This window comes from Aythya ferina (genome assembly GCF_964211825.1).
Source record: "Aythya ferina genome assembly, chromosome: 4".
Taxonomy (NCBI): domain Eukaryota; kingdom Metazoa; phylum Chordata; class Aves; order Anseriformes; family Anatidae; genus Aythya; species Aythya ferina.
This window is the reverse complement of record NC_140300.1, coordinates 35,607,125-35,628,478: the sequence shown is the minus strand read 5'-3', so window position 1 is coordinate 35,628,478 and position 21,354 is coordinate 35,607,125. Positions and strand designations below refer to the sequence as shown.

At 36.4% G+C, this 21,354-nt stretch overlaps 1 long non-coding RNA gene across 1 annotated transcript in view; it reads left to right on the top strand.

The window, feature by feature from the left end:
* Positions 1 to 21,198, top strand: part of LOC311436035 — a 109,273-nt gene extending 88,075 nt beyond the window's left edge. The window contains exons 4-5 of the long non-coding RNA XR_014692565.1: positions 1,930 to 2,038; positions 20,715 to 21,198. This is a non-coding gene — a long non-coding RNA (uncharacterized lncRNA). The remainder of the gene's footprint in view (positions 1 to 1,929; positions 2,039 to 20,714) is intronic.
* The last annotated feature ends 156 nt before the right edge of the window (positions 21,199 to 21,354 follow it).

The following is a 21,354-nucleotide window of genomic DNA, read 5'->3' as shown; positions in this document are numbered from 1 at the left end:
TTACATGACAGGAAGACTAGTTTCAAGTCTTTGAAGGTGGTTCAAACAAGATAACAGCTTCCCATACACATTATATAAATTAGAATTTACATGCAGATAGTTAAGGGCAGTCTGTCTTTAAAATACATCTCTTCCTACACAACATATTGCTTCTAATTCATGTATCCCATAGATAATTTTTTATTGTGTGAAATGCTCAGCTTTATTAGTATTACATTTGTCTTTCGGTTCAAGTGTATGATTTGTCAGAACAACTTAGACATTGATATGCAAAGTTAGTCTTTTTATTTTGAAGTGAAATAGCTCTTAATAAAGTTAGAATTATAGTCTAAGGTATACAGGAAGAAATATGTGGGGAAATGCTTCTTGAACATACCTCCACACTGTTGACTGATCTGCTAAAATAGTCTTGTAATCATCACACCAGGTTAATAAAGGTTGTGCAGCTTTTAGGGTAGTGAAAGGAAAAATAAATCAAGATTTTGAGTTGCATTTCTGTGATGTCTGGCATAACACTTACCAGAAAACATTGGAGAACTGTGTAACTTTCTCAGGATGACAGTTGATCAAGGCAGCAGCCATTTTAACTGCCTCCCACACAGCTTTACCCTCAGCAGCTCAGTCAGATTCAGATGATAACTTGTCAATGATTCTTGGCAAGGCCGAGAATCAACTCAAAAGCTGATCTGTGGTTAATAAGGCCAAGTTCATTGGGATAACACTAGAATTTAGCCTTTTTTTTTTTTTTTTTTTTTTTTTTTCTCCCCAAGCTTAATGCAGTATCTTATGGCTAAGATACTGCATTTCAGAAAGTTTGTTGTTTGACAACATATAAGATTGTGAGTCCTGATTTCCATTGTTACTGGAGTCAGACAAAAGCTCTCCTTGCTGTGGAGCAAGTCCTTCATGTTCAACTATTTCAGGGTACTTTTTTTTTTTTTTTTTTTTTTTTTTTTTTTTTTTTATTGGTTAAAACTAAAAGAACTGGGAGGACTTGGAGAAGCTGAATTCATTGTTTGTTTTTAAGCCACCCATCGTAAGAGAATTTCATGTTGAATGAATAAGAATTTCAACAGTGTTCATGTTTCATGTTCAGTGTTAAATAACAGTTTGAAGTCTGAACCTTAGCTAAATTATCCTCTGAGACCAAGCTGAAGGATATTTCCTTATGCTGTAGCATGTTTAATTAAAAAAAATCTATCAAGTTCCTTCTTCAAGGAAGCAATGCAGGTGCTGAATGAATAAAGTTAAGCTTCTGCTATCTGATGACTACCTGATTTCAGAAACTGGTAACTGGTGATCATAGCATAGTTTAAATATTATAACATGAAAGTATAGCAATAAATATAGTTTAGACCAGTTATCTGGAGTGCTTGTTCTGTTTGACACTGTTTTGCTATCTGTGATGCCATCCATTGAGAACCTTATCTGCTGAACACATCAAAGAAAGCTCTGATGTATGAATTCTTATAAATCACATTGTAAGGCTTTACATGTACAACATGTTGATTGTCTATCGTCCTTACTTGTGTTGAGGTCTAGTGTGGTCTCTACCAGGTCTTTTAAAAGGAGGAACCTAGAAAGATGGAAAATATGGTTGTTTATGTACTCTTCTCTATTATAGGATAATCATTTATTGAAGATGTTACCTGAAGATAACTGCACTTCATTGGTTGTGGATTTGGGGGGAAGTTGAACTGATCAGTAGAGAAAGAAGCACCTCTTGCTTTTGTAAGGTTGCCTTTGTTCTTCCATCTATACCACAAAACATATGATTTATTCTTTAGAATTGATCAGGCTGTTTAAAGAATACAATACTTAGAGTAATCATCCTCTTCTTCAGTAATGGAAGTTTCTCAAATGAGGTTTAGTGAAATCATCAAGGTCCCTTTACCAATATCCTAAAACATTAATTCTCTTTTCTTGTAGTACATGTCTATCCCACTGCATGGATGCATAGACCTTGAGGAGGGGCCGAGATGCAGAATTCCATCTTGCTTTTAATGTGCAAATCTTTGGGGCATTGTTTGGACACCTAGTAAGTGATAACCTCTTCCTGCAACTCCCTGAGAATCTTGAAATCTTGTATTGACTTTGCCAAGGAATGAAAACTTACTTTGTAGACACCTCAGGTTTGCTATTATAAGGGAGTCATTGTTTTATTATTTTGACTAGCACAGCACAGATTACAGACAAAAATAGAAATAGTGAAGTACCTGCCAAAGCTCCTTGTTGAAACGGTTCCTTTTAATGCAAATATTTAGTTGGATATAAAAACATAGCTTGACTAGGTAGCAAATCGGTAAAAAAAAAAAAATAAATCTGGAAAATAAATGGAAATCCTTGAGATCAATATCAGTCTCAAGTAGTGTGGATACCATCAATTTTACTGAATAGTGGGAGTCTTAGAACCTCAAAGAGGAAAAAAGCTTAATTACAGCGGAAATAAACCAGTTCAGGAAAAAAATCATAAAAGTGCTGTGAGTTAGGTCTGATCAAAAACACACTGATGAGAATACTGGCAAAAGAAAAGACAGAGAAAGATTTATTGTGTCTATCAAGAATTGAGTTGTGTTCTGAAACACTTATGTTTCCATGGACTGAGAATTACTGGAATAAAACATTTACTTAGAAACAGAGTGAACATGCAGCCATTATGCTGATTATGACATGTTTGTAGAGAAAGGAAAAAGGAAATGTTTTGCAGGCAAGGATGGGTTATTGGACTGGAATACATGATTGATTTTTTATTTTACTACTGTAGGATGGATTTCACAGAGTAACCACATAGTGCCAAACACGACATTATTGACTGCCAGTACAAAAATCAGTAGAGGAGGATGTATCTTGCTTGAATTTAACCTTTTGAGTCAATTATAGGTATGTACAGAGTTGGAAAAGTTCACTGTCAGAAGGTGCTTTTCTCCCAGTGCTCTCTGCAGGGACTGCCCACACAGCTAGTTTATTCCAGATGCCAACATCTTGGGCAGACAAATGGAGTGGAGTTCTGTTCACTGGATTAACGAAATTTAATCATTGCAAAATTTGAGAGGAGGTGTTTGTTTTTTTTTTTTTCTTCCTTCTCCCACTTGAACTTTTTATTTATTTATTTATTATTGCCCCATGCTGTTCTTCCAATTTTGGAACTGAAAAAAATTAAGAGTAAGTTATTAAAATCAGTTTTCTCAGAGCTTAGTACCATCTAATTGACAGAAATAGGGTGTTCAAATGTTAATGTTTGAGAGATTTAAGAGTTTGGCTAAATTGGCTGCCTTGCTGCTGATCATTTTCAAAGAGCTCTTCAGTTAATGAAATGATATAAATAAAAAGGAGAAGTCTTGAGAAGCAAAAGGATAAGTTTGTTGCAAATATGGTTATTGGTCTGTGAACAAACCGAATATACATTTTCATCTGTTTTCTGAAGTAAACTGGTCAACAGATAATAAATCTGTCTTAGGGGTCCTACTAACAGGTAGAATTGGCAAAGTTATTGATAATAAGAAAAGACAAGTGGACAGGCTGGGTGCATAGTACAAATAAGCTAGGAGGGTAAGAATAAAAATTGGTCTTTGCAAAAAGAGAAAACTGTAATTATAAAAGAACAGTTATTGCCAAGTAGCCTGAAAGAAAACAATATAGTAGCGAAACATGTCAGAGCAAAATATTACTTGGAGACTGATTCAGAGCCCTTTGAATTATATTTTAAAAAAACAAGCCCTTGACTTGAGTGGTCTTTTTATCTGACCTAACTGTAGAAGATAGAAATAATTAATGTTTTGGTCAAATTTAAAATTGTTAAAAAAAAAAAAAAAAAAAAGTTATCAAATGCAGGGTGAAACATGGAACAAAACTCTGTTTTATGGTCACTGGATTCACAGATGGGGTATTTTTGTCTTCTGAGATTTTCTTATTTCCTTATTATCTCAATATACTCAGACTTAACCAAAAAAGCACCCAATTTTTTATTGCTTCCTTAAAATAATCTTTGCTTTGCCTTACTATCACAAGAACAACACAAGACAAACATAAAGAAAAAAGCCAAGAACATGAACTGTACAAAACATTTATAGGAAACATATAGGAAATCAGCTTTGATGTTACTAATAAAAGAGCATGTGGAAAATCGAGCAATAGCATTGCAAAAATATTACACATATAAATCGTTAAAAAACAAACAGAGCCAGATGCAGCTGATCCGTTTTCAGCTTTGTCTAATGTGTGAGGCAGGTGCTTTCTGTGCATGAACACTGTCTCTCCTTTCGTCTAATATGGAATAGGACAGAAGCTTTGTCTGCATAATTACTATTTTGTACAAAACAAAACCAAACAAAAACCAAACAAAAGCAGCACAGAGTACGAAGCAGGAACACATAACCTTGCATCAGTATCTGTGGGATGGGTCTTGTGTCTACCTTGTCTCATGGATGTGAGGTGACACCATGGTCCTGGGAATTGGGAGTGTGCCTGGTTAACATGGTGTAGACGTAGTTGCAATGTATTACTGAAAGATGTTGAGGTATTATGTTGATGAGTCTTTTAGAAAATAAATAAAACCCCAGAACAGCTGGAGGAAAATGTTTGTTAATTCTGCCTAGTTAATTATTTAAATGTTTTGGGTTTACCTAATTTTGTCTGATAAATTACCTCTAATTTCTCACAACGATCACCGTGGGGAGAGAATGTCAGGTGAGTTCTAAGTTTTCATGTTACCTGTTTGCATTTATTTTTAAAAAAGCTGATATTACTAAAAATTGTAAGATTTCTAGATTTTGGCTTAAGTCTTGGAAATAATTTAATTTGTTCTGATTTTTCCAGCCTAAAAGAGAGATCTGCTGTATTTAAGTCTGTAACCTTGTATGAAAATGATAATAAAAGATCAGATTTCAGTTACTTTTCAAAGTAAAAATATGAATGAAAGTAGGTGAAATTTGTTTAACAATGTGACTGTATTAACATATGATAAGTATCTTAAAAATATATATATTTTCCTACTTATTAACTCATGTAATTAGATATTAGACCGCTCTTGGAAAAAATAGCTATGGGAGTAAAGGAATGGTACTCAGTACAGATAGTATAAGGCAATGGTTGTGGTGCAAAGATGCCAGAGAATGTAATAAAAAATATCTGTTGTGATCTAAATTTAGTATTATCAGAATCTGGGGAAAATTATGTCTGAGAAGTCATTAGGGCAAGAACAAAGTCTAGTGCTGCAGAGAAAATAGCTGATGCCAAGCTAAAGGCATCTTTATTTACAGATGATTCAGATCTGAATAGTAGTTCAGAAAATTGCTCACTAAAAATGGAAACCATCATCATATTAAACTTCACATGGAAGTGAGAAAACAGGAAACATGGGTCCCAGTACTGTGGAAGCAGCCCATGTGCATTGGCCTGTGTGTGTGTGTGTGTGTGTGTGTGTGTGAGAGAGAGAGAGTGAGAGAGAGATACAGCTCTGAATGTCACAACTTTGTCCAGAAGTCAGAATTTGAACTGGTTTTAGATCCAAGGTTTTCATCTGTCTTCGCTTGCTATAATGCATTTATCCAAATCCCAGGTTCAGATGCTCTCAAGGTTGTTGTTGCAGCAGCAGTCCTGCATTTCTTTTTTCCCAGGCCTGTAGGTGATGTTTAAGTTCTCTGTTGCTTTATGACTATTGTGTTGAGCTAAGTAAAGTCTGGATATTTTATAAATTATGGTGAAATTATTTCAAAGAAAAATAAAATTCTCAGTATTTCAGATGTTTTTTCAGAAATACTTTGGTCATAAACATTACACCATACAATCTGTGGGTTGAATATCTGGATGTACCTTCCATTTAAAATTATTATCTTAAAATGACGTGAAATAAATGACTTGTTAGTGTTAGGTCAGAGGTTGGACTCGGTGATCTTGGAGGTCTCTTCCAACCTAGACTATTCTGTGATTCTGTGATTGATAGATTTCAGTGTAGGTATGTTCAGAACGGGGCCAGAGCTGTGCAGAAATTGAAGTCACAGACATCACAACTATGTCTGTACTTTCTGTGTTGAATATTAAGTGGCTTCAAAATTGTTTGAATTCATCCCTTTTGGGAACTACATTTTTTTTGGATGAGAAAGTTACAGAAAGAGAAACTGTGATTAACAGAAAAGCTTAAAGGTAGCCCTATAAAGGGGATGAGAAATCACAACTCTCAGTTTTGGAAAGTGAAGCTTTCTTTGGAAAGCAAAAGACAACACTAAACTAATATTTTTTCTTTTCTTTAATGTCTTTTTATGTTTGTAGTTTGTACATAATATGTAATTTAGTAAGTTTTGTAGTCAGTCAAAACCACAGACATTTCCCCTATTTCCATGCAGGTTTCTCTAGGTTTATAAAAATGTTTAGTTGTTTTCCTTCCATCTAATATTCCTTATTTATGGCTCACATAAGAAAGTCACTGGGGAATTGGACCATGGTTTTTATTTTCTGGCTGTTGTCACTGTTGGTGTATGAAAATGTGAAACATCTTGAATTTGTAAGCTAAGGTAATTGTGCAGGAATCTTGATAATGAAATCTTGTTTTGACTAGGAAGCAATATGGTATGAAATTTATCATCTTAGAATCAAGAGCATGCTTCAGAAAGGAGTAATTATTCACCTAGGAAGCACTTTGAAGAGTCATCTCTTTGTTTTAAGTAGTATCTCTTGACAAAAGAGCAAGTTATAACTGGTTTGATGTTTTGCTACTTTCTAAGTATGATACTCTGAGCAAAGCCTGAGTTTTGTAGCTCAACAGAACAGTTGTGTGCTTCATACTTGGAACCATTTGAGCATCCTTTTTCTCTCCTGGAAATCTAAGGCTGGGGAGAGAAACCATTAATGTAGTTGCTGAACCTGCCATCGCTGCAGTTTCTCCTTTCCCACTTCTTAGGTAGGTCTCTTCTAGATGGATTTGTGACTTCTGAGAGATAAAAGTGCATAGGCAACTGGGACTAGAGAAACCATAAGTCGTGTGGGAAGCGAGTTTTGGACTTTTAAATTAGAAATGAGGAAGTTCACTTCATAGGTAGTGGTCACCAGCTGGCACTGTTACATATGATGTTGTCTAGTGTTTCATACTGGTTTTTGTTGTCTTCAATCAGGCCTTCACATCTATTATCTATTGCTATCTATGACCTGAGACAATTGCTGGAGAGAAAATATAGCAATCACCGAAGTTGCTGTGATGCTGCTCATAATTAAAAGGGATTGCTTAAACTGATCTGTTTCCTGAGAACCATGAATTTGTAGGTAGTCTAAGCTAATTGGAAAGTGAATAATGCTTATGTATTATTTGTTACAGACAGTGCATCATGATTTGTACAAATATGTGAGATGAGCTATAGACTACTTCTAGTAAGTGCTCAGTGAGGCTTCCACAGAGTAATGGTATTGTCAGAAAAAAGAAATAAAATAGTTTCCTTCAAAACTATCCAGTAAAAATCTCATTTTTATACATGGGGTTTTTTGAAGTTGTCAAAATAATTGGAGAGCTGAAGATGTTTCCATTGTGCTCTTGTGGGAATGAGAACTGATTTTTGTTGCAGTTTCTTACACTTAGAATTTGGTGTTTTGGATTTTTTTTTTTTAATACTTTATTACTTTACAATATGTAGATTCTTCAAGCTTTAGAGCAGTTTCATAAATAAGATTTTATTACTTTTTCCTCAATTTTATGCTAAGCCTTAGGGAATAACAGTTTTTAAAGGAATTATTGGAGAACTGATTGAAGAACTGTTAAAAACCAGGACAATATACTAGTGCTAGCTTTTACCTATGTCTGTTTTACCATATGCAAAGAGGTAAACATACCAACCATTCACCAGAGGTAAACATACCAACATTTAAATTACACTTACATTTTCAGGTGATTTATTTAGAAAGCTGCACTAAAACACCTGTACTGCAAAGTCACATTTGTAAGGTGGTGTATGTGAGAAGAAGTAGGAAGCCTACAGATACTTATTAGCAGAATATTTCTATATCTCTTAACATTTTTGAGGGCATAAACAGATTAAAAACCCTTTTAACACAAGAGGGATCATATATGTTCTTTATATTCTCTAAATTCTTATCCAAATTCTAGCAAAGAAAGAAATACTATGTGAGGATACAAAAGGTGAAATCTGATGAGACCTTTTACAACTCAACTGCAAGACACCTGTGATATGGGTGGTTCTTAAAGTCTGCTTCTTTTTTACTTTACTTTGACTGTAATACTATATCAAACAGCAGTATCCTAAATGGCTCAGAGCAGGCAGGGAAAATAGTCCTGCAGTAAGTGGGCTGTTCTGGCACTTGGGAGAGCAAGTTCAGGTCTTCTAGTTTGCCACTTCGTGCCTGAAAGGCCATCTGGTACTAATCCTCTTTTATCCTGCACCAAGGAAGGGGAGAGGATTATTTGCATATGCCAAATAAAAATTAAAGCTGGCCAAAATTCAGAATTTATATAGCATGCATTTCTGGTTGAACTGGGGCAACACTTTTTTTTTTTTTTTTTTTTTTTTTTTTTTTCCTATCCTTTTTACATTTTATTTTTATTTTTTTCACAATTTCCCACAAGCTGGACATGGAGAAGTGACTACTTTTGTAAGTAAATGCAAAAACTGTCATCACATCTACAGCACCTACTAGCAGTTAGGTTTCACTCAACAGCTGGGGCTACAGGGGTCAATGGGCAGCACTGAGACACAGCAGCCTCCAGGGGTGGCCTTCCAAGGGCCTCTTCTCTGGCAGTCTAGGCTTATAGAGACAGTGGTCATCATTAGGACCCTGTTCAGTAAAGACCTCTGCTCCAGCCATTAATTTCAGCTCACAAACATTTATTTATTTATTTATTTTGTTATCAAACAAATGGGAGTTTTCCCTTAAAATTAATTAGATAAATAAATGAATAGAAACTCCTAACTGGCTCTTAGTAAAATTTGTAAGTGACCACAGTAATGAGATCATATGAACAGCTAGATACATTGACATGTCAAAGCTATGTATTGATTCTAGTTGAAGAATTTTAAAGTATAACTGATTCCTTATATCCACACAGGTATAACTTTTCCTATTGAGATGGACAATGACAGTAACAATTACACTCAGACTTTTTTGTTAATCTCTGTATTAATATTTTAAAACTTGGAAAAGGACAGAAAAGACCTTTTCATGTGGGACACTGAAAACAAAAGATAAAATTATTAAACTAGTATTAGCAGATTCAGAGCTATGAACAAGTTAAATAACTTGAGAATGTATTCACAAGAGCCACTATAACGTCCTCTCTGTGCAGTTATCTCCTCTGATTCTTATGTAGGTTCCACAAAAATTCCATTGATATTCTTCTCCCCGGGCAGATTTTCACAAGATCAGAATTAACAGGCTGCAGATTTAAAACAAAGTGAACCACGTATTTCTCCAAACAGTGAGAAATTTAAACTGCAATTAAAAAAAAATCATGAAAGAAAATCTCACTCAGAGCTATTAAAAACAGAATTACATGAATTTCAGGAAGTCTGAGAATCACAGGTTGCTGGGGCTGGGAAGATATCAAGAAGGTACCACTCTGCTTCTTCTTACTCTTTTCTCCTTGTATTTGCTGTTAGCCAGTGATGAGGAATGGAGACAACTTCCAACTGGCAGTATATGACCATTCTTATACTGTCAAATACCATGTTAATTTTACTTCTGAGCTCTCAGTAAGTAATTACTGGTCTTGTGAATAACTAAAATTGTTACTTTCTAAAGATACTGTTTTAGATATTCCTATTTTCTTCTGTTGAGTAGTCTTCGGATTTTTGGAATTATAATTGATTTGCATATATGATCAAGGCAAAAATAATACTTAGTAGAGTTGAACTTTTTTTTTTTTTTGTTTAACATAGTCATGTTTTCATTTTATTTGTGTTCTTTTTCTCTGACAGTACTTGTGTGTTGAATACCTAGACTTTAGAATTGGTTTTGCCTAATTCCTAGGTCTGGTGTAAATGAGAATCTATGATTTTTTTGCCTGAACAGTGATCAGAGAATTCTTTGTTACTGGAGACTTCCACATTTTTAGGTTGAGCTTTAAGGGTATCAGTTAGAAATCGGTGTTGTTTATTGTACTATAATGTCAACATACTTGGTCTACTATGAATTGATACCAAGACAGAATGCTGTATTTGTAAGAGCATAGAATTACTGAAGATTTGGCATAAGAAAGAACCTATGCAACACTCTTTTCCCAATAGAGTACTAAAACCAAGAGTATTAAAGGGATAAAAGATCTAATGTATTTTATTATTTTAGAGGAAGCCCAGTTTTCTTTTTTTTTTTTTTTTTTTTTTTTTTCCCTTGGGTCAGAAGACAATGAAACCTTTGGATAACCAATACAGGAACAGCTCTGGCAGAAATTTAGATATACAGATTATGTATAGCTGTTTGAGCAGTGGCCCACACCAGTCTACATCATCAGACAGGTTATGACTCCTTGAATGTCATGAAAGACTCTTGAAGAAGGTAGCATGAGGCAAAGAAAAGACTTAATCTTTTTGCAGCATTTTGCATGTACAATAATTGATCATTTTTGCATGAAACTCCTGAAATGCATACTCCATTTTTATTTTTTTTTTTGGTAAAACTTTCATTAGTTATGGCATGAAGCTATGCTTTGTTTTTCATTTGAGTGACATCATGAAAAGTTTGAAAAATACTATGTTATATCTTACAGATACTTATTAATTTCAAAAGATCTTACCTGTTTCTGGAAAATACTATGCCAAATTGTCTGCAACTGTATTCATTAATAAGGTGTTGGGGAATGTTTGATGATCTGGCTCATTCATGGCCTCTGTGTTTGATTGGCTCAGCATTTGTACCTGGGCAAGTGAATACTCGAGCGGTATTTGTCTGTATTATCTGTAGGAAAAACTCTTACACTAGTCCTTCTTTGTGGAGGCCCTCCAAAGCTGTGGTTCACATAAAACTCAGAGCTTTTAGTGATGAAATGGAGACAGAGAGATTTTCTTCTGACAATACAGACCCATCGTAGTATTATATTTGCTGCTAAGGATCAAAATAGCTTCAGGTCTCAGTGTTATCCTGTCCTGGGTGTTATGGTGCATCAAATGTGAGAGGTTATGAAGTACACCTCTGTCTTAGCTTTTCCATAGCATTTTTTTTCCAAACAAAAAGTCACTGCTCCAAGAGGTCCTCTTTCCCTCACTTTCTATGCTGCATTCCAGCTATTAAAATGCAGGCACCGAGGTCCAAATTCTCCTCTTGGGAGGTGAGTTTGTCAAGTTTGTGCTTGGAATTGCATAGGTGGAAGTCATTTGAACTACTGACAGAAAGATCTAACCTGTCATCTTTCTGTAATTACTGACAGTAAAAAGTTAATGAAATCTGTGCAAGGCACTTGGTCATAGTGGTAGGTGTAATGAATGTATGGATAAGCAGGATTAAATCCAGGCAAGTTTTGAGGGGGAAATTTAAAAAAGTCTTTAACAGTTTTGCATTAGTCCTTGCCAGAAACCATCCACAGGGCTGTAGTAAAACTTCTTTCTATCTTTGTTTAACATGAATATTAAAGACATGCACTGTAGACCTTCGGTAAGTTTATTTCTGAAGAGGCTGTTTTGGCTGTCATTTGTTAAATAACTTGCAGACTAACAGTCAGTTAAGAGGTTTGCCTGGAGGAACTGGTGCTTTATAGCTGTCTTGTCCTGGATGGGCATGAATTCTGCAAATGTAAAATGATCTACTTATTTTACTCCAGGGTTGAGTTGGTCTCTTCTGTTAAAGACCAATAACAGACCTCATTGCAGCCTTTCAATAGTTAAAGAGGGATTATAAAAAAGATGGAGAGTGACTTTTTACGTTGGCAGATAGTGCTAAGACAAGGGGCAATAGTTTTAGACTGGAAGAGGGGAGAGTTAGATTAGATGTTAGGAGGAAATTTTTCACTCAGAGGGTGATGAGGCACTGGCACAGACTGCCCAGAGAAGCTGTGGATGCCCCATCCCTGGAGGTGTTCAAGGCCAGGCTGGATGGGGATTTGGGCAACCTGGTCTGGTGGAATCTGTCCCTGCCCATGGCAGGGGGTTGAAACTGTGTAGGATTTAAGGGCCCTTCCAAGCCAAATCATTTTGTGAGCTACTGCTAAGGCTACTGTTAAGGTTTGGAGGTGATTGTTAATGAGTGGCTTCCCAGATGCTCCTCTGCATCCCTGCATTGCAGATGGCCTGCACAGGGTAGTTGAAGGCACAGCTCCCTAATTCTTCAGTTCTTCATATGACCGATGTTGGGTAAGCAATGTAAGCATTCCAAACTACAACAGAAAAAGGGAAAAAAAAAAAAAAAAAAAAAAAAAAAGTGGAACAAATATTTATACTATCAAGTGAAAATGTTGATTTTCCTGACTGGAAGAACTTGCAGGGTGCCAAACACTAACTATTAGTGAACAGGATTAGAAAAATGCTTGAGTTAGTGTGTTTTCTATAAAAGTTACATTCCTAAAATAGATGAATCCTCTCTCTTGTTCATGCTTTTCTCATTGCTGTTAAAGTACACACTGTTTTGCTTTAACACCTGACACTGCCTTTCATGCATTGCTTGCAGTCCCAGTAGAGCTGAAAAAAACCCCAGCCCCTTTGTCCAAGAATTTTGCTTATTCCTCATTTCCTTCTTCAAATTTGATTAGACCCAAACAGTCTGAAACTTTGAAAAGAAAACAGCAACTTATTTTGAGAAGGAGTGGAATACTTGCCCCCTTTTTACCTTGTCTGCCATCCAGGTTTCCCTTGCCAGACTATCTCAGTTGATGCTGGCTGCCCATCACAGTCAGTAAAACCATCTGTGACTGTATGTTCAGCCAACATTCAGTCACCTCATGTTAGCTGGCAGGTAGAGTGTTTCTGCCCTGGTGGCCATTTCATATGTTTTCTGTACATGCCACCTGCATGTGTGCTTTAGGTATTGCTCTCATCTGTGGCCCAGCAGTCAAGGGTTGGCTTGCTAAGTGACTTTAAGTCTTCCTTTTCCAACCAACCATATTTTCCTCCTGCCGTGAGGTTAGGGACTCAGTTCCTGCTGAGTTCAAGGGAGTTGGAGTGGAAAGGTGCTTTTACAGCACATTTGTGACTCTCCATATTTTTGGACTGGCTAGGAACCTACGTAGATATGGATTTAGGTCAGGTTTAAAGGTTTTCGTAGTTTATGCTAAGCTATACCTTTTTCCAAGGAGTTGCCAGAGAGGCAGGAGATCCATCCCTATTCCTGAGCATCTGCAGTCTTCTGGGGTGCCACCATGTTCTGGAACTAGTGTGTGCGTTGAGGGTGGGAAGCAGGAGGGATGTATATGGTGCCTATCTTTCTGATTACAGAAATTTGCATGCCCCTTGGGCTGTGGGTACTGCCTGAATACCTCTGAGTCTCACACATGGGGAATGAAACTCACACGATTGACTTTTGCCTCATTTCCTGACGTTACATGTGCATTTAATTCATTTCTAATGCCAAGGAGCACAGGCAAGCTAGATATGTTGTACTTGGATAAGCTAGCTGTGCACTCAGAAGAGCCCTGCTAGGCAGCAGCCTTCCTTTATAAAGCCTTGTATCTCTCTTTTTGCAGGGCTGCACCTTTTCATGGCTTTCTCCCTTCACATCTCACAGGCACATCTTAAGGCCTCATTCTTTGGGAGGGAAAAAATCTTCATGATATGCTGTGAAGATAAACAAATATCTGGAATTGTGATAGGCATGTATTTGCCTATAGAAAGTCCTTTTTGGGTGCTTTAAAACAGCTACATCCCCCCCACCCATTAGAACTGGGAAATTAGGATAAAGAAGATCAAATACGAAAGGCCTGGGCTGTTTTGTACTACTCTATTAATTGATTGATACCTGTCTGGCATATTTCTCTGGCAAGGAGATAAGTGTTAAATGTAGAGCTTAGGGATATGGTTTAGTGGGGACCATTAGTGTTAGGTCAGAGTTTGGACTCGATGATCTTGAGGTCTCTTCCAACCTAGAAATTCTGTGACTCTGTGTGATTCTGTGTTTCCCCTGACACTTCCCTATAGGCATGAGAAAATTAGCTAAATCTGGCCAAAGGGGGACACTGACATTTTTGAAATTCACCTGTTTTCCCTGTCCATATGGAAACTATCAGCCAAAGTAAATCCTAGAGCCCAACATTTTTTGTAGTATTGAAGCTTCTTCATTTTATTCTGTGCATTTTTGGCCTGTACCAAATAGACCTGAGGACAGGAAGACCCACAGCAAGTTTAGCATAATCTTAGCACCATTTATATTCTTCGGTTGTACTGTGATATATCATTATGTTCCAAAAGCTCTTTCAGACTTAAAGAAACAAAATAAAATCCATTCCTCTTTAAAATAATTAGGTTTTGCTCACTTACTACTTGTCACCATCAAGTAATCCTCAAGCTGCTTCTAGCCTTCCAAAAGAAACAAGAACTAACCAGCTGTGAATTTCTAATGTAGAAGGCAAGTTGACTTTTAACAAAACATAATTAATGCAAAATGTTCTGGCCATTGTTACCAAAAATATTTTTAATAAGGAGCAAATCACATGAAAAGGTTGAAACTTATCTTCATGTGACTTAGAAATTCTTTCTTACATGTAGCATCTGTTCAGTACAGAAGCTATTGAAATCAAAATAACGTAATATGTTATATATGAACATACCATCTGACTGGAGCATTGATGCTAGGTTTGTATATGTGGTGAAAAAATGCTGGCATAGCTAGCTGGATATGTATGGTAATGAAACATGTTCACATACGTGACAAATTTTTGCAAAACAAGAGTTTGTTGTTTCTGTCATTAAGGCCCAAAGCATGAAAACATGAGAGGCCTGGATATAGATCAAACCCGTCTAAATGGGATTTTTGGCTGGGTTGTTGTTCACTGAAATATTGTTTAAAGTTCCCTTGCACCTAATAACAAATGATTCTTTGCATAGCTCCAGCTTGGTCCTTCTGGGCTGTGTCCACATAGCTCAGTGTTGTTTTTGTGCAGATTGAAGGAGCACATCTGCAAAAGAGAAAGCCCAGAGAGGTGAAGACAGCCATTTTTTTTCAGTAGTCAAGGCTAAAAGACAGTTTTCCCTTTAAGTGCGAGTGTGTTTGGAAATTAAGTGTTGTAGAAGTAAATGTTCTTTCATAATACAGTTACTGCCTCTGGGTAGTGAAAATATTCCAAAGCAACCCAGTAACAGGATCGTGGAGTTGCAGTCTGAAGAAACCATGCTACTCCTGACAACAAGAAAGACCAACTTTGGGAATGAGAAAGCTCTTGATAAATCATGTGCAAGTTTCTCTAGGGATTTTTGCTACCTGCTACCAGCAGAAAGATTTTAAGCATGCAGTGATTGAACCTCTGAGGCAACACAGAGTGACATAAGCATCAGATTTGAGTTTCAAAACTACTGTTGTTCCTATTTAACCCAAACGGGCTTAATTCTATCTTGAAAAATTATGTAGTGGAACAAATGTCTGTGCAGTGAAGAAATACAGTCTGTGTCAGGTATGGTATGCAGTATGGTGTCTGCCCTCTATACTGACGTGCACCCTTTCTCTGCCCCTCAAAAAAAAAAAAAAAAAAAAAATCCTGGGCCAGACATGGGGTATATGAATGACTGGAAAAGGAGAGGTGATGCCTAGTAAGCAGAATAGATCCTGCTCACTGCTGGCTGCAGCCAAAGTAAACAAACTCGCGTAATTGCCACCACAGGCTTTTTACAGTAGATCTGCGTTTTTATTGATGTTGTTATTAAACTGCTATAAATGTTGTAGGCTGCTGTTGGAGATGAAATCCCCCCTTCCTCCAACTTCTTAGTTGCTGTCTGTCACTAAAAGCTATTAAGTTTATCATCTAGCAGAATCAGACAGTTCAGGAAGCAGTCTGAATGTTAATGTTAACCTATAATAGGTTTTAAATAGCCATAAAGAAAAATTAGACTGCAATGGGACAGGAAGGCTAGTTTACCTTAACATAAAATAAAAGAGGACGTGTTGGCCTGATTTACTTAAATGTAGCTATTATGTGCTCTTTAGGGAGGAAACTGGTGTACCAAAGCTTATACAGGCAGGAAAAATGTCCTTTACCTTACTCTGTACAAATGACATAAAGGTTCTTGTTTTAATTAAAGAGTAAATCCATAGGTGCGACATGTATGTATTAATGCAGATGTCGGGCTGGGCTACCTTTTACATTATTTCCTTTGGGAATAACAACAGAGCTGTAAAAAAGGGTATTCTAAAACATGGTACATCTTGTTTGTTTTTGAGGTATTTTTCTTTTTAGCAAGTCTAATATGATTTATATTTGCTATGAAAATGTGATGGTAATGAAAATGGATCATCTGTCACTTGGGGGTTCCCATATTGCCTGGGCTGGCCTAAAACTTTTACAGAAATGTGTGGAAAAATCATGCGTGAGCCCAAACTCTTGAGCCCCATCTGTCTCCATGTTTGCTTCTGAGCTTCCCCCAGACGGCAGCTCCTGCAGGCTCCCTGTGCTGGCATTTGAAATGCAACCACTTAGTGTAAGAGGGAGCATAAAAGAAACGTGGAGGAAAGTCAAGGGAGGGTCACAGGTATGTGGTGAAAGCCCAGTGCTGAAGGAGAAATTGGTCTAGTTTTCTGTGGTTGCTCTGAGGTCTTGGAAAGAGGTCTTGTTTAAGACAGAGTTGCTAAGAGCAAACGGTCAGCAACATCGTAATGCAAGACTGCATCTTGTGGAGGGTATTGCTGGAGGCATGGAGAGGACTAGTTATGGAGAGCTTCAAATGCCTCACTTTGCACCTTTGGAATGGCCAAGGTGTGAATGTGGTGGGACCATGAGGGCTCTGGATGGGAGAGCTCTCATCAGGCACCTTAGGGCTGGGGCACTCCATGCTGCCTCCAGGTGTGTGCTTTGGTTATAGACTGCTTGTCAGTTTATATGCTTTGTATTAAAACACAATTTCACTTGCCTTTACTGCATCTTGTGAAGAACAAAAACCTGTACATCTAAAGATTAAGCAGAGTTCTAATATGTTGTATTAAAATCAGTTAACGATTGAGTGTAAACTCATACAAACAAGTTTTTATACATTCTTTAGCCAGTTCTAAGTACCCAGTTAACTTATTAATTAATTAATTTTTATTTTTAAACAAACAACAAATCAATCAATTAAGAGCTGTGCCATGATAAATCAGTTATATTGCTTGGGTACAATATGAAATTTTGAATTGGTCCTTAATGGAAAATCAAACTGTTACCTGCGGTCCCAAACAAAGCATTTGAAGCCAGTTCTAAGTATTTATACAGGATTGTGTTCTTCCTGAAAGATAGGAAGCTTTTCGTTCATGTTGAGCTGATCATTTTCCTTCTTTTGCTGGTAATATCAGGCGCTGCACACAACAAAATAATTTCCCTATTGTTAGTAGCAACATAGTAAATGCAGGATTGTGTGCACCTGGATGAAATTCAGGATTAGTGGTGTGAGCAGGTAAGACTAGGTGATTTGACTGTCTCTTCTGCTCTCAGATGTAGGTGAATTCCTCCTTAGATTTTGTGTTCAGCCTCACTAGTCCACAAAGGGATGTGGAACTTGTCAGAGCAGTCAGGGTCTGAATCTTCCAGCATGAAGGGGCATTGTTGTTTCTTTCGAGATCCAGGTTAATGATTGGATTCTAATTTAGACTCTTACCTTTCAGATTCATCTGAAACAAGTGTTACGTGTCAACTGTGTGTGGTGATTTTGAGTTTCACAGGACTTCTGAGTACAGACATGAAAGAAAAATGAATTAAGTGGTTCTGTCTAGGCTTGAAACCTCACAGTTTCTGTCTAGTGGTTTTCCTATTGGGTTTTACGTGCATGTGTATGCACACATATGCAAGCCAAAAACTGCTTTGTCAGACTGTATGAAGAAAGACTCCTATTTACAGTTGCATTACAATGTAAGATGTTTGTTTGATCTCTATTTTTTGACAAATGGCGAGGCCAGCTTCGAAGCTGGGTTAGATTGTGCATGTTAGCTTGCCTTCACATTTGGTTTGTGATGTGGACATGTTGGCACATGTAGGCATGCTTTCCTCCAAGTATCAGCAAAATGAAAGCAGGACTGAAGTGTACCTGGGATTATATCATATAGCATTTTATTCACTGAAGCCCACAGAAGAAAATAATTAAAGAAAAAAATGAAGGTTTTGTTCCCAATTCTGTAGAGCTTTGAAAACAAAACAAAACAACAACAACAACAACAACAACAAAACAAAAAAACAAAAACCAAAAAACATAAAAAGATAAAAAAATAAAAAATAAACAACAACAAAAAACCTTTAAAGCTGTAAAACTTCAGGAAATTTGTTAGCTTTGACTTAGTGAACAGCAAATAAAATGGAAAAGTTTTAGCAGTAGTCTAGAAGTGGTTTAATTCTAAAAATAAATAAGTAAATAAATAACTTCCTCTGAAGTAGTACCATTAGAGACAATGGAGCTGTAAAGCCAGGGAAACTTAGACAGACAATATATGTTCTCAGTTACATTGAAGAGAATTTGGATTAACTACACTGAAGTGAATAGTTTGGTACCAATAGTGTGTCACAGCAGAACTTTACCGATACAGGTTGGCTTAACATAGGATGGGTTTGGCTTCCTATTACTTTTTAAAACTTGTTGTCTATATCAAGTATGTTTTTTACTTCACAACAGAAGAAATGTATCACAGGCAAATTGCTGACAAGTTTTATTTTATTTTTTATTTTTTATTTTTAAATCTCCATGGTGAAAATAAAGTAAAACATAACTAAATAGAATGATAATTTAAAAAAACTTCAACTTAAAACATTATGAAGTAACTGTCAATGAGCTTGTTTTTTACATTATGTAGAAAGCTTCTTGTTGTACAGTACATATGTAGTATATGAATACACCTCTGCTGAAGTTCTGTCTTTGAAATACCATTGGTTTGAGTAAGTGTCTCATACAGTTTCTAATGCTAACTAGTTTGTTTATTGTGTCTTGTTTGGAAATCAGATGACTAAAACTGCACCTGCTATCTTTTTAATTATGCATGAAGTGGTGTTCAGACCAGTGTCCCTTTTTGTGCATGTTTCCAGTTGGGGTATTCCCTCTGGCTTCTCAGTAGAACTGCTCAAAGTGTCAACAAACCTTTCCAAGGGGTGGGAAAAAACAGAGGCTGTCTGTGTGGTAGAAAGACAAGTGGAAGAACAGGATGTTATTTGGCCTGAATTCTTGCATCTAGAGCCTGTAGCAAATGTAGTTTTGAAAAAATACAGCCATATATAACTCTGACAATATATGAAATTTTGCTTTATTTTTCTTTTCAATGAGTCAGGGAAAAGCCAAATTCTTTAGTTTATATATCTGTATTACAGCAACGGGAACTCTTACTGTGTATCCACCAGAAGAAACCAATAATAAAAAGAACAATGAAAAAATGCTCAGGAAAGAAAGAGCAAGTGTTTCATAGTTAATTTCAATGCCAGGTCTTTCAGCAGTGTATGATGTGTATGTGTTCTAACTGAAATAAACAAATCTGAGTGTATAAATCAATTAGTTATGTGTTTGCTTCATTCCAAGAGCCCGTTTCCAGGCTCAAATTAATTTAAATAACAGATCTGTTACTGTTCTGTAAGATCAAATACTTTTGGTCCCTTAGTAAGAACTTTATGTGCCAGCTGTTTGCAGATGATAATTAGAAGTGGTAATAATTTTACTGAATTCTGTCTCTCTGTGTAGGTGAGAATTTATGGAATGTATACTTTTGCATTATTAGTTTATGTTTTTGCATTTGATTTAGTTTTCCTTCCATTACTTACTCTTTAACAAAAGCATAACTACCTCATAAAACACTGTTAAAAAGAAGATGAAACAACCTAAACTATCTTGAAATAATTTTTTTTTTTTTTCCTAGAAGCTGGGAAGGATGAGATAAGGAGACATTGTAGTTTCAGTCTTTAAACATTTGGGACTTCTTTATGAGACTTAGGTCTATCTAGTAGTGTGATAGAAACATTAACTACTTACTTCGGTAACATTAATCAGTAAGTAACGTTAGTTAAGAAGATTAAAACTATTTATTTTTTTCTGTTTCAATGTAATTTTAATTTTCTTGTGAGCTGTTAAGATCAATGCTATGTTGGAATTATTAACTTTGCTTCAAAGGTAAAACTGTAATTAAGTGGATTGTTGTAGATTTAACTATTTAGATACTTGGATGTTTATTTATTTTTGTCTTTCAGTAGGTAATTCAAAGTCTTTTTAAAATGTGTAACAAAACGAGACTCAGAAGGAGCAAAAAGAAAATAAGGAACTCCACTTACAACTGTTGCATAGAACACATTTAATCAGCAAAAATCTATTTTCAAAAATTAGTAACTTTTATTTATTTATTTATTTATTTTTTACTTTTAATAGTATAACTACTTCGATGAACTTAGTGAAAGGCTGCCTGGATCAGGCATGCCTCCAGCTGTAGGCTTCCTTAGCTTGCAGTGAGATTATTGTCCTTTAGTAGTCCATTCAAAACCTTAGCCCATCATAGCATTTGCCAGCAAAACATTGTTCGATAAGACCAAATTAGAATGTATGAGTTGTAATTTTAGTGCATACTATGTTCTTTCAAGGCCATACAGGACAAAGCAAGCATTAAAAATGAACAAGAATTTTGGGAATGCTACTGAAATTGCTTTTTTTTTTCCTCAGGCTGATGCCAGGCTTCCTGTTGCCTGCTATAGAAAAGGTGGCTCAGCTTTCCACAGCGGAGACTTCCCCTATCAATTTCAAAATTGTTGTGGAATCCTGAATGTAGGATGGAAAATGAGATCAGGTCATAGAACAATTTAGCCTGGAAGGAACCATGGGCTGTCATCTCGTCCAAGCCCTGTCAAAGCAGAGCTGATTTTGTAGTTAAATACAACTTAAAAGTCAATTGAGGCCTTTTCCAGGCAAGTCTTGAATAGCTCCAAGGGTGGAGATTTCATAACAAGGCAACTTGTTCCAATGTGTGACCACCCTTTCTGTAAGAGCGTTTTCCTGATACGTAATAGTAATTTCACCTTTTCCCTCTTGTCCATTGTCCCCATGTCATTTTGCCATGTGCTTCTGAGAAGAGCCTGTTTCTCTTTCTTGTATCTGGTGCACTCCTTTGGCTATCACAACATTGCTGTATTTCTTCTGTATTCCCTTCTGCCTGCCTGCATTGAAAGGATGGTGAAGGTTTAGTGAGTTAATGTCTGCACAGTGTTTCAAACATCTGCAGTACTTCATAAATATAGAATATTTAGCTGCTGTGTAGGTCATCTTGCTGTGGTAATTTGATATTACTCTTGAAACAGCTATTCTT